The following is a 13,944-nucleotide window of genomic DNA, read 5'->3' as shown; positions in this document are numbered from 1 at the left end:
TTTGTGTTCACCAAAGGGGAGCCCCTGGAGGCTTCCCAGACAGCGCTGAGCAGCTGATTGATGACTCACTTGCGAAGGGCTCCTGAGCAGGCCAGGCGACCTACTTAGTGCCTTGTGGGTACAGCAGGAGGTACATTAGGAGCCCTGAGTGGGGACGGAGCTGCACGTGGCAATGCCTCACCAGAGGCTCCCGGCTTGGAGGCCAGCTCCTCACGTTTCCATTCGAATGCCTCCGCCTTTGTCCGAGTGTCCAGGTGTGTCCGGGTGTCCAGGCCACAGCCGAGGGAGACTGCGATAAGGCAGTGAGGTGGGGAAATGGTGGTTCGGTCACTTAGCTCTTAATAACTGGATGCTGTTTTGAGGGTTGCTTCAGGGCCAGTTACCATTTCCTGTTTCAGGCCCAACTTCCAGCTCCCCTCAGCTCAACCTCCAAGAATGTTGGAGGCCTTCAGGCAGGAGTCACCTGAGGGCTTTGGATGGGATTCAGAGTCCCTGACCCCTGGAAATGGCAAGTGAGGCCTTGTGGATATGTGCATTTTTCTGGAAAATAATCCATAGATTTTGTTCACCATTTTGAAGAGATGGGTGAGCCCAGAAGGGCTAAAAACACTAATAAAGGGTTTTAGATAGAAAAGAAAAGGTGATGGGAGACCCAGAGTTTTCTGGAACCCAAAGGTGGATAGCAATTCCTGTTTCCCTCTGAGCAGCTTGGATCATGGAGAGGTGCTGGGCCTTGGCGTCAGGAGTCGTCTTGAGGCTCTGAGGGAGTTTCTTGTTATCTGATGAGGAACAAATGCATTCACTACTACACAGCACCCCCACCCCTCAAGCCTTCTGGACCCATTTCCTGCCCCACCCAGATCCCCAGGTGTCTGCATTTGCAGCCTCTTCGGTGAATGTTCTCTTCACTTTCATGCCCCAACCCACACCTGGCTGGCTCCTGAGGGCACTCTTGCTCCTGGGGCCTCTCAGGGGCTGCTGTACCCTCGCCTCTAGGCCAGCAGGAGCCAGCTTTCCTCCTGGCTCCTCCTTGCAATTCCAGAATTTCCCTCTCCCCGCTCCCTAAGTCAGCCAGTCACACCCCTTTCCTCCCCACATGCCCTGTGTTAGTCAGGGTTCTCCGGAGAAACAGAACCAACGGACAGATGTAGACACAGAGAGAGATTTATTATGAGAGATTGGCTCATGCAATTATGGAGTCTGAGGAGTCCCATGACCTGCCACCTGGAGGCCCAGGAAAGCAGGCAGTGTTGTTCCAGTTCAACCCTGAAGACCTGAGAACCAGGGGAGACAAAGGTGGCAAAAACTCCAACCTTGGTCCCATCAGTTCCCTGCCTGCTCCTGCCAATGCGCACCGGCTGTGCTTGGCTGAAGAAAGACACACAACCACGATGGGTGGTTTCTCCTTCAATGCATGACCACACACACCAAGCGGCCCTTCCTGCTGCCCAGCGATCACACCTTTCCCTGGTCCCTACACTTGCCCATTTGCCCAGATCATGACTGCATTCATTTCCCCTTTCCCCAACCCTCCAAAATGCCTCCTTAGCCTCATCTCAGCTGCAGAGCTGGCTCTAGTTTCACTTCCCTCAGCTTGGCCCTCTCGTCCCCCTGTGTCTTCAGCTGCAGCCCTGCCTGTCTCAGGGTGCCCTGGGCGAGCACTGACCTGTGCAGTGGACCTGTGTCTGCTCCCCTTCCCAGTGAGACCCTTCGGTCCACGGTGATATTCACTCACCTCCCTCCTCTCGTGTCGATGGAAAGCCCTCAACTGGACTTTTGCTCCACGACTCCATGGAAACTGCTCTTGCCAAAGTCAGAATAACCTCGCTCAGGTGTCGGTCCTCAGTTCTTGTCTTACTGACTTATCAGCACCATTGAGTTCATGGAGCAAACCACCCCCCCCCCCCGCCCCATCTCCAGACATGTTCTGTGTCTGTCTTCCTAGACATCCCACTCCTCTGGATTTTGACCTGCCACCAAAGCCCTTCCTTCTTGTCTCCTGGCAGGTGCATCTCTGGCCTCTGGAGTGACCCAGGGCGCAGTCTTTGGACCTATTCTACTCTCTGTCTACATGTGAGAGCCTCCTGACAAATGCCAGCTACATGGGGATGCCTCCCCAGTGACTTCCCCCAGCCTGGATGACTCCCTGAGTGCCAGGTTCCTACATCCAACTAGGTTTCTAGCAGGCATCGCAAACCTCCCAAGCCCAGGTTTTCTCTATTTCACTCGACCTCCCTACTTTCTGAGATAATTACTGCCACAGAAATCATGAAGTCATCCTAAAACATCTTTGACTGTGGCAGACTTAAGCCAACCCTTTGGGTTCCATGAGTGAGAAGAAAGTTCCAAGAAATGGATAGTGCCAAGAAACATTCCAGGTGAAGTCAGGGAAAATAGTGAAAAAGAAGGACAAAGCCTGGAGCCATGGAGGGAAATGGACAGGGCAGGGAACCCTCACGGAGCCGACCTCAAGGGGAGGGGCTGTCTCTTCCACAGCCAGGCTCCCGCACCTGCCCTTATCTCAATGGGAATGCTGCTATTTCCACTTCACCGCTGTACATTGGGTGTTGGGTAGGGGGCAGACAACTTAGTCATCAGAACACAGCATCGCTACCCACTCTTGAGGGAGACGAGTGCGTGATCTGGATGCCGCTTTGGGTTGTCTCCTGAGGGAAGGGGATGAATGTGTCTGTGTGTGGGAAGAAGAATGAGAGGGTTTGGTGACCAATGGGGTGTACTGTGACAGACACAGTGCAATTTCTCTTCTTCTGGGCACACAGGAAGAGGACGCTTCCCAGTCTCCTCCGTAGAGGGTGGGTGGGGCTGTGTTACAAGTTTAGCTTGATGTAAGATAGGCAAAGACTGGTCCATAAAAAGTCACCCTTGTGTAATCCTCCCTTTTATCCCCGGCCATGGTGACTTTGGAGGCCACACACTGAGGACGTCAGTGTCACAGGCGGGATGCAACCTAGGTTCACCGAGTGACTACATGACCCAGAGCCATATTGCCCTTCCTAACTCCTGCCTTTTCTCCACCTCTACCTCAGACCACACTGGCAATTCTCCAATTGGATTAGGTCACTGAGCTTCCAGGGCTGTGTGTTAGGTAGCCTATCCTGACATATACAGTAGGTGCTCCATAATTATGGTGATTGAATGTGCTAATTAATTTCAGAGCCCAAGCTTTTAACCATTACTCCTCTCTTGGTTGACTTTCTGTTTGCTCTGTCCCCCTTTTCTCATAAAATAAAATTCTTTTGTGATTTTAAAAGTAATATGCGCTCAGAAATCAACATCAGGAACAACAAAACCCACCAAGCTGATTAAAAATTGGGTACAGGACTTGAATAGACATTTCTCCAAAGCTGTACAAATGGCCAAAAAGCACATAAAAGAAAGCTCTCAACATTATTAGTCATTAGGGAAATACAAATCACAGCTACATTGAAATACCACTTCATATCCATTAGGATGGTCTTATCCAAAAACCAGCTGATAGCAGCTGTTGCCAAGGATGTGGAGACATCAGAGCCCTTGTGCACTGCTGATGGGAATGCAAAATGGTGCAGCTGCTAGGGAAGACAGGATGGAAGTGTTTTAAAAAAATTAAAAAATAGTTGGGCCGGTGTGGCTCAGTAGTTGGGTGTCGACCTATGAACCAGGAGGTCATGGTTTGATTCCGGTCAAACATATGCTCAGGTTGCGGGCTCAGACCTCAGTGTGGGGTGTGCAGGAGAGACAGCCCATCAATGATTCTCTCTCATCATGGATGCTTCCATCTCTCTCTCCTTCTCCCTTCTTCTCTGAAATCAATAAAAATATTTTTTAATAAAAAATATAGAAATATGACCCATTGTTTGTAGATACCACAGTTTCACCTGTTGATGAAAATTTTGGTTGTTTCCACTTTCTGGCTATGAACAAATAAAGCTTCAATGAACATTCCCGCACAAATTTTTGTATCAACACACACTTTTCATTTCTCTTGGGTAAATTCCTAAAAGTAAAATGTTTGGATCATGGAGGCATATGTTTAACTTGTTAAGAAATTGGCGCACTTTTCCCAAATTGTTGCACTGTTTTACATTCCTGCCTGTTCCTCCCATCCTTGTCAACACACCTGGTGTGGTCGGTCTTTTTCATTGTAGTCACTCTGATGGGTGTGCGTGCACCTCACTGCAGTTTTAATTTGCATTTCCCTGATGTCATATGAGGTTGAGCAACTTTTCATGGGTTTATTTGACATTAATATTTCTTTTTTGGTGACATGTTCAGTTCTTTGGGCCATTTTTTATGATGTTGCTTTCTTATTTTGAGTTTTTTAAAGTATGTTTTTATTTATTTCAGAGAGGAAGGGAGAGGGAGAGAGAGGTAGAAACATCAGTGATGAGAGAAACATCGATTGGCTATCTCCAGCACACCCACTCTGGGGATCAAGTTCACAACCTGGGCATGTGCCCTGATCGAGAATCGAACCGTGACCTCCTGGTTCATAGGTGGATGTCAAGCACTGAGCCACGCTGGCCGGGCTTATGTTGAGTTTTGAGGGTTCTTTATATATTCCAGATACAAGCCCCTTATTAAATACACAATGTGCAGATGTTTCCTCCAAGTTGATTGCTTGGCCTTTTATTTTATAACCATGTTTTTAAACAAAGAGCAGAGTTTTAACTCTGATGAAGTCTGATTTATTAATCTGTTCTCTTGTGAATCATGTTTTCAGAGTTGTATCTAAGAAACCTTTGCCTAAGCCAGTTACAAAGCCTTTTTCCCCCCACGTGGTTGCTTCAATTTTTCTCTCTCAGTTTATTACCAGGTTTTTAAGGGCTGAGGACCCCAGGAGATGGGAGAACTCCAGACTCTGAGGTCCCGACTTCAAATCCCGACTTGGCAAGTTTCTAGCTGTGGCCATAAGTTGCTAAATCTTTCCTTGGCTATTTCATAGGCTTGTTTGAGCACTAAATACATGGAAGTGCTTAGGATAATGCCTGGTACATTAGGACTCCATAAAAGCTAATTGTTATTACTATTTCGAGTGAAACAAACAAGCAGCAGAGAAGCGAGACTTCCTATACTTTCTAAAACCCCTCTTCCCATCTTCAGAGCAGCTCTTGCGTGTTTCAAACTCTCGCTTCAGCATGTTTGGTGGTTGGGTAGGCACAGGGCGGCATCTCTGCAACCCATTATTATTGGTCCCATTTCACAGATCAGAATTAAGGCATTTAAGTATCTGTCCAAAGTTACATAGCTGCTGGGCAACAGTCAAGATCTAAATCCAAATTTTTAGGCTGCTGCAGTTTGTCCAAATCGACATGCTTCTGAATGCCCTCGGTGTTTGCGAAATGCCCCTTCTCAGGCCCCAGGCATTCTGTGCAGCGGGGCCTGGAGCTTGCATTTAACGGGCTCCCCGAGGGTCCTTCGATGGCAGCGAAGTGCTGAGACCCTCTGCACTCCTCCACTCTCACTGGACTTGCAGGGCCTTTTCCAACCGTTTCCACCGAGAATTATGACCACCTTTTCCACAGTGAACGCACCTCCCCTTTCTATTGGGTGTAGTCTGATGTAAGAGGAGACTGGGATCAGAACCAGCCTGGCACAACGGTTTCTTCTCTTTGGGGGTCACAGGCACTGCAGGGCAGTTTGCTTCCTCCCTGCCATGCGTTTCCATACAGCCAGAAATGTGCACATTTTCATGCTAACTCCAGAGAAGATATGTAGCTATTCTGAAGCCTTAGGCTGTCGCATCGATTCATCAGGAGAGGGTGGGGCGGGAGGACCAGCCTGGGGACCCGCAGGAAGAGCCCCTCCGTGGAGCTGAACTTCCCCTCCACGGCCAGGAGATGCTTTTCCATCCTGTGGGAAGCAGACAGGATTAATCGTCTGGCTATTGTCTTTTGTTCCCTCGCCCTGCCAAGGGCTGTGTGTGTTCCAGGAGGCACATCTGCCCCAAGAGCCCCAGGCAACACCTGCAACTCTGCTTGAGGCCTGAATTAGAAACCACTCACTTCTGTACTCGCATGCCTATAAACACCCGGGGGAGGGACTCAGTCCCTGCATCCTCGTAAGAAGTTATGACTTATGGCACTGTGGGCCCAGTTTCTGACCTCTGGGCAAGCAATAGGAAGGGTCAGCAGTGGCCCAGCCCCCTGAGAGTGCCTGTTGTCCCCACAGGGAGGGACTTGGACATCCCCAGGGTCCACCCCCACAGCCAGGCGGACAGCACTAGCTCTGGGTTGAGGATGTGGCAACCACTAGGGAACCCCCTTCTGGCCCATTCTGAACACACAAGAAAGAACCACTGGAGAAGCTGGGAGTTGCATGAGCATAAAGACAGAAAAGAAAAAGGATAAAGACAGAGTTGAAACCATCTGACTGGCTTCGGTCCCATAGTGTGCCCAAATTTCCATTTCATGATAATATAAAGGACAAAGCATTAAAAGAATGGAAAGACAAGGGAAAAATATTTGCAAAGCACATATCTGACAGAGGATTGGTATCCAAACTATACAAAGAACTGTTGAAACTCGACAATAAAAAAAAATTTTTTTTTTTAAATCAGCACAAGATATGAACAGACACCTCACCGAAAAGCTGCTCCACATCATGTCATTAGGGAATTGCAAATTCACACACGAAAGAGATACCACCACATACTCACCAGAAAGACTAAAATCCGAAACGGCAACAACACCAAATGCCCTTGAGGATGTGGAGCAACAGGAACTCTCTCGTGCACTGCTGCTGAGAATGCAAAAGGGGACAGCCACTTAGGAAGACAGTCTGGCAGTTCCTGCGAAACTAAACATACTAGTACTTTTACCCCATGATCCAGCAATTGTGCTTTTTGGTATTCACCCAAATGGGTTGAAAAGTTATATCCACGCATAAACCTGTATGCAGATACTTAGAGCAACTTTATTCTTAACTGCCAAAACCTAGAAACAGCCCAGATGTCTTTTAGTAGCTGATGAATAATTAAACAGTGGGGCATCCAGACAATGGAATATTCAGAAAAGAAAAAAATAGAAAGAAATGAGCTATCAGGCCATGAAAAGACATGGAGGAACCTTAAATGCATATTACTAAGTGAAAGAAGCCAGCCTGAAAAGGCTACATACTGTCTGGTTCCAACTGTATGACATTCTGGAAAAGGCAAACCTATGGAGTGAGTGATCAGTGGTCGCCAGGGGTTGGGAGGGAGGAGGAAGGACTGGGCAGAGCACAGAGGGTATTCAGGGCAATGCAACTACCCTGTATGATACCGTAATGATGGACACATGTCATTATACATCTGTCAAACCCATAGGATGCACAATACCGACAGTGAATGTTAATGTAAACTATGAGCTTTAGCAGTAAAGTACCAATATGAGCTCATCAATTATGGAAAGAAAGATATAAAGTTCATATAAAGGGTGATTATGTAAAATAGAAATAGCTAACACAAACAAAAGAACAAAGCACCGTTTAATACAAAGAAGGGAGGCGTTCCTCTTAACAGGCTCTGAGATAGGAAGGCCGGCTATGAATAAGAAGACATGTTTAAAGGAAAGGGAACAATGTGTTAGAGCTCCCTGAATGCTGGGCACTACCTGTGAGTGTATTAACCCTCACACAGCCGACCAGGCGGGCACTCCTGTCACCTTTACTTATAGGTGAGGGGCTGCACTCAGAGGTCTCAGCTCAAGCAGCCACTTTGGAGATCAAATATGTTGATAACCACTATATTATCCTGTTTTTAAAAAATTAGTAACTAGGCTGAGGTTAAAAAGTTGTCCAGGGACCTCCTACAGAGTTGAGCCATAGCCAGTTTGGCTCAGTGGATAGAGCATCAGCCCACGGACTAAAGGGTCCTAGGTTGGATTCTAAAGAGCACGTATCTTGGTCGCAGGCACATGCAGGAGGCAACCAATCGATGTGTCTCTCTCACATCGATGTTTCTCTTTCTCTGTGTCTCTCCCCCTCCCTTCCACTCTTTCTAAAAATCAATGGAAAAATATCCTCGGGTGAGGATTAACAAAACAAAAACCACAGAGCCAAATGATAATAACACTTCTTTAGTAGTAAATAGGTCCTTCTGAAATACGTGTCCTAGTGTTTTAAACGCTGCCCTCGAAATGGAATCGGTGCTTGTGTGTATAGCAAACCGCCCTCCCTCTGCTCACCTCAACAACGTACTGCAGGGCAAAGTCAGCCACTCACCTTGTCACATGTGTTCCTATAAATCCTCATCGTGCTGTCCTGGGGGCAGTTTCCATCAGCGGCTGCTCCTGCACCAAGTTCAGTGCTGTCCCACCGCTGCTGCATGAAGACAGCTCTTCTGGTGGCCCGGCCGCTCTGCTGTCCTCAGCTCGTTTGACTGCTGGGAGTGACTAGTGACTTGTGGGCAAGGTTTGGGTCTCCTGGGACTTAACCTGGAACTGTGCCCTGGAAGCCAGGGGCAGAACCGAGAGCCAGGAAAGTGAAGGCTGGGAGGGAGGGAAGGAGGGAGGCTGCAGCACCCCGGGCCCTGGCCAGAGCCGCTGTGGCCTGACTTCCGACAGTGGACACAGCAGGCAGGCCTGTATAAGTGACATAACAGAGCTGGTTGGGTCAGTGACAAGAGAGGAGGAAAGGACGCCCCCGAGAGGACACTTGATGAGCCAGAGCGGGGAAACAGCACAAATCTTTGTGGAGCCTCAGACCTCCACCCTGCAACCTAGGGTCCTGCTTCGTTAGAAGGACCCTTCCCCGGTGCTGTCCGATGGGCCGCACCTCGGGGATGCTGGGGCTCCGCCCAGTGCCTGGCACCCAGAAAGGAGAGGCAGCAGTTCCCTCTCCTCTTCCCATCCCTTTATACCCTGCCTGCAGCACCACCTCCATTTCCACATCCTTCTGTCTATCTGGGCCTCTTCCTCCGCCCTGATCCCAGGCCCCTCTCCTGCTCTCCATGCCCCCTAGTCAGGGCCATCTTAGAGTCACCAGTGACCAGATTATCATCCACGATTCCTTGTCTCTGCTGCACATGGCAATTGTGACCGCTTTATTCTTGACGCTTTTTGGGGGGGTCTTCAGGGCATACTGTTTATCTTCTCCAGTATCTCAGAATTCTCATGCTCAACCTCCTTAGAGGGCTCTGCTTTGCCCTCCCCACCAACAAAATTTGGGAACTTCCCTTCTGTAGTCTGCGTTGGTGGAGGGAGAGCCGAGGCATCTGGGCTCTTAATTTAGCCCTTCAGGTGCATCTGCTGCAGGTGCGCGAAGCCACGCCGGGAGACAAACACTGGACGACTGACGTCACTGGAGCTCCACAAGTTCAGCACCAGCAAAGGACCTCCCACTTCCCTCTTTCAAACCTATTTCTCCTGCCTCCCTCCCAGGTTAATAAGGAAGGGTTTGCACTGCCCTGTCCTCACCCCGGCCATCCCCTCCCAACCTGGCCTTGCTCCCCTAGTCTGCACGTTCCCTAGCGGTGCTTTTTCTGAAATGCTTCTTTGACGATGCTGTTTCCTTCGCCCTCTCTCACCTGTTCCCTAAGGACTATCACTTCTTTGAGGATCCTCCCCCAGTTCTCCACAGGCAGAGCTCACCTCCATCCTCACCGTGATCCCAGTACTGGTCACCACACTGTGACAGCTAGAGGTGCCCCGCACTACGCCCACCAGGTGCTATTTCAATAAGCTAAGGACACAGCACCAAGGAGAGTGCAAATTCCTGCACTCAGAGCGTTAGGACCTGAGAGACTGGCGGGGCATCCCTGGTTGGATCAGGGTGCTATCCATCAGGGGCCAGCCAGCTTTTCCCACAGCAAGACAGACAGGGCATGGTTCAGGCTTCAGGGCTATGGCCTCTGTTGTAACTGCTCAACTTCGCCGCTGCAGGAAATACCAGCCAGAACTATACAGACACTTGCAGGAGTGGCTGGGGCCCAATGAGCTTCATCGGTAGACACTGAAATTTGAACTTCACCTAATTGTCCCATGTCATGAAAAATCAGTCCTTTGTTTCTTTTTCAGCCATTTAAAAATGTAAAAACCATTCTTAGCTGTGGTTGTGGTTTGCTGACCCTATGTGGCCCCTCTGTGGGCTACGCCTCACCCCGTCCTTCAGCACAAGACTGTCCAGGAGCTTCATGCTTTGACTAAAAGGTCCACCAATGACAACCTGACCAACACAAGTAGAGAAGAACCTAGAAACTTTAGGATCAAGGCTAAGGAGGCAGCTTGCTGGAACGCTGCTTATGCTGCCATCTAGTGACGTTTAGACCAACCTGAGGCCTTCCCTCCTGGCTTGTCCCAGGGCCTGGAACAGTCTCACCTCTCTTCAGCTTCTGTGTTCCTGACCACACCCGGTAAGGACTTCAAATCAATTAAACCTAAAATAAGTGTAAAGGTCAAGAATTAGAAAACCTTGATAAATCATTTAAAGTTAAAAGCTTCTAGCCACCAAATTTTAAGACCGTTGAGTTCAACTTCCACCACCTTTTCCTGACCAAACACTCAGCTTTCGGACAAGGAGAAAGGTGGAGGAAGGCCAGTTGCTCACGATGACAGGGTAAGGCAGAGCCTGCCTGGGAGTGCAGCTTGCCTGATCCCTGTGCAGGGCCTGTGCCATCACACTCACATGCCTGGAAGATTCTGTGACATGAGCACTAACATGGACACAAAGCAGAAGTGGAGCCCCCCTCGTGGTTAAGAGCTTTGGGTTCCGATCCCAGCCCTGTCCCTTAATTGCTCTGCGTCCTTGAACACTTACTTCCTCCACGGTAACATAAGGCAGCGTACAGACCTCCTCGGGCTGTTGTGAAGCTGAAAGAAGCTAATAGTGTCTGGCCTGTAAAGGGCATTAAGGTGTTTGCTTCCATAAGAATTTATTGGGCACGTGCTATGCGCTCGACACCGAGTATGTATTTTGCCAAATCTAAGCCATCACTAACCTACAAAATGAATGGTGTCCCCGTTCTGTAGGAAGCCTGAGAAAGGTCGTGTGTACAGTGGGTAGGTGCTGAGAACAGAGCCCTGATCGATGCCACCTCCTTTGCAAACTCATTTGATGACGGTGTCCAATGTGCAACTGAGTTACCATGTTGCAAACATGACCCAACCCTGATACCCGAGCAAGAATTCGCACCAAGTAACTCCTGGCAACCTGGCAGCATTCTTGGCATTCATGTTAGTGTGGGTGTGACTACCACTGGTCCTGCCTAAAGGCAAAGGCTGTCATTCTTGGCCTTTGGAGTGTTATGTGTAGTGGTGGCTGGTAGAGGGACAATCTTTAGGCAGATGTCAGAGCTTTAAACATTGCAGTTATGTGTCTGTTCTGCTTGCCCTACTACTTTATTTCTTACTTTCCGAAGTCTTAAAACTAATGAAATATTCACTGAAGGCTCAATTTATCAAGACACCTGGGGGTAATAAAAACCTGTGCACAGCAAAACTCGGTGTCCCAGCAGGGGGCATGCATGCGTGTATCTCTATAACCTTGCAAGTAGGTGAGAGCGGCTGCTCCTCGAGTTTATCTGAGACAGGCACATGCTTAAAGTCTGGTTCTAAGAGCCCCGAGGTTCCCACCTCTGGGAAGGTTCCTTCCCCCCACGTCGCCAAACCCTTCAACAGAGACACAGAAAAGGGACGTTCTGACTGAGGACCTAGCCCAGTCCTGTCTCAGGAATCCAGGGGCCGCATGGCTGTCAAGATCATCAGTCCCTATTGCTTTATATGGTTTTAAAAAGTCATTGTCCTCCATTCTGCTGAGAAGTGCTTGGGGACAGGAAGCAGTGGGGGAGGTAAGCATTAGCCTAAGGTTGGGGCCTGGCTTTCATCACTGGCATGTCTGTGGCACTTTTCCCCTCTGCACCCTGAATTCCTACTATGTACAATAGGGAGAAGGAAGACCCAGTACCCTTCACAGTTGTGCTAACCAATGACCACAGAGAAAAGTGCAAAGTACCACTGATGCGTTTAAGATGTTTATAACACACTTAGATCGCAATGGCTCAAAGAGGAGACTGCTCAGATGGCCTTTATGGCCATCTGCCTGCACTCTTGAAAGCTCTGGGCACAGGATTACAATCTCAAATGTTTTCTGTCCTACGCTCAATTTTCTCTCAATTAGGTCAGTGGGAAATAGCATCGGCTTGCGTGCACTGTCCTTGTCCCCCACGAGGTGGCGCTGCTTCCCGATTAGCAATTTCTTTTGGCGCGAGGCTGGCTGAGACCTTTCACAGCGGACGAAGAGGAAGTTGGAGCTGTTCAGAGGAAAAAAGAAACACGATGAACAACCCAGGCGGGGCACCTCGCTCCACCCCTGCCCCTAGATTTCAGTAGCAAAACAGGATCTCCAGATTAAGAGTGCTGGTGACTGAGGCCTGCAGTCGCTGCAGAAGAGTTGTGGCTGCAGGAAGGGTCTTGGATGCCCCCACTGTAATGTGCCTCTTCCCAGAGCAGGAGCGAGAAGGAAGCCTAACGCCGCTGTGCTTCCAAGATGGACAGACATTTGCACAGAGTTCGGGCCCTGTGTCTAGAGAGGGCTCACGTTTTTCACAAGAGGGATGATGGGAGGTTGACCTTAAGAATCCAATGTGCTGAGAAAGGACGGTCATGTGAGGGTCGAGGGTGCTGCCTAGGCTCAGACCTGCTTATTCCCGTCGGAACCCAGGGCCCTTCCTTCTCTAACAGCTGCCCCCCAACTCCCACCCCAGAGAAGGAAGGTCTGGAGTGCAGCGACGACGGGGTTTGACGTCAGAGCACCCCCTCTCTGGCTGCTTCCCCCACCTCCTGTCTCTAAAAATAAATGGGTCCTCTTGGAGGTGGACAGGGTGGAGGAAGTCAGCATTTTTTCTTGAGATAAAAGGATAGGAAGGTTATGGGGCTGAACTATCAAAATCTCGGCTTGCCTCCATCTGGTTTCACTGCCTGAACCTTGGGATGGTTTTGTGATCAGTATGGAGAATGGAAAAGAGGTGTCTTCCAAGCTCAAATGGATGATGCTCAGGAGTGCTAGATGCTACCTGTTAAAAAAAAAAAATTATTTTACACGGTGCTTTAATGTTTTTAGAACTGTCTCCAAAAAGATTGATATTTAGCACTTACATAAAACATTAAACGTGGGTTTGCCTTGTAATGAGCTTATTCTATTTTAATACTGAAAAATCAGGACTGCGGGACTGAGCCCATGTACAGTCAGCCCATCGCTGCCATTAATTGGAAAGCTCTCCAACTAGACTTAATTTCTGAGGACCAGGGATATGTTCTATCTTTTTTCAGTGGGAAGAGCTGAAATAATCAACCTTAATATAACGAAGAACCGATTGCTAGTTTCCTCACCACCCAAGAACCACTGCCTTCACTCTCAGGCCTAATCCTCTTCCACATGTGCTGTCTCTTGAACCAGAATCACAGTCCTCAAAACGGGCAGGTTTAGGGGTGCAGAATCATCAAAATTTAATTCAACAGGGGAGAAACTAAGATGGCGGCATAGATAAACACCGGGAAATTGCCGCCTCCCACAACAATTGAAAAATACCGCAAAGGACAGAGCAGACATCATCCAGAACAACAGGAAGGCTGGCTGAGTGTAAATTCTACAACTAGAAGGAAAGAAAAGCACACTGAGAGCCAGAGAAGCTGCGGAGGTGAAGTGCAGAGGTACGGCGGCTTGCGCGCGCACAGAAAGCGGGTGGCACCTGAGGACGCGGCTGTCTTTTTGAGTCACAAGCTCCCGACTGCTCTGAACTCCGGTTCCGGGAAGTCTCTGGGGACCCAGGACTCATACGGGGAGAAGCTGCACTGTCCGGCAGCGGGCGAACTTGAGGGCAGCTTTCCCTCAGAGGTGCTTGCAGTAATTATCGGATCACTGAGACGCGGGACTCCTTAGGGCTGGGCGGAGAATCATCCATAGAGGCTTGCTCCGCCCTTTGATTCCCTGAGACCCCGCCCCACCCAGGCTGGGGCAGAGGCTTTTGCA

At 49.3% G+C, this 13,944-nt stretch overlaps 1 long non-coding RNA gene across 2 annotated transcripts; it reads right to left on the bottom strand.

Annotated features, from left to right (window-relative positions):
* Positions 1-4,653: 4,653 nt before the first annotated feature.
* On the bottom strand, positions 4,654-13,304 carry LOC132239655 (uncharacterized). 2 transcript variants are annotated; one of them, XR_009454108.1, is made up of 3 exons: positions 8,203-13,304; positions 6,659-6,741; positions 4,654-5,853 (listed from the first exon to the last, which is right to left on the bottom strand). It is a non-coding gene; the product is annotated as an uncharacterized LOC132239655 (long non-coding RNA). The 2 variants fall into 2 exon arrangements; XR_009454107.1 differs by having other exon boundaries at positions 6,659-6,738.
* Between the last annotated feature and the right edge of the window lie 640 nt (positions 13,305-13,944).

Source organism: Myotis daubentonii, chromosome 8 (assembly GCF_963259705.1).
Source record: "Myotis daubentonii chromosome 8, mMyoDau2.1, whole genome shotgun sequence".
In the NCBI taxonomy this organism is placed as follows: domain Eukaryota; kingdom Metazoa; phylum Chordata; class Mammalia; order Chiroptera; family Vespertilionidae; genus Myotis; species Myotis daubentonii.
This window is presented reverse-complemented; position numbering and strand designations above follow the sequence as displayed.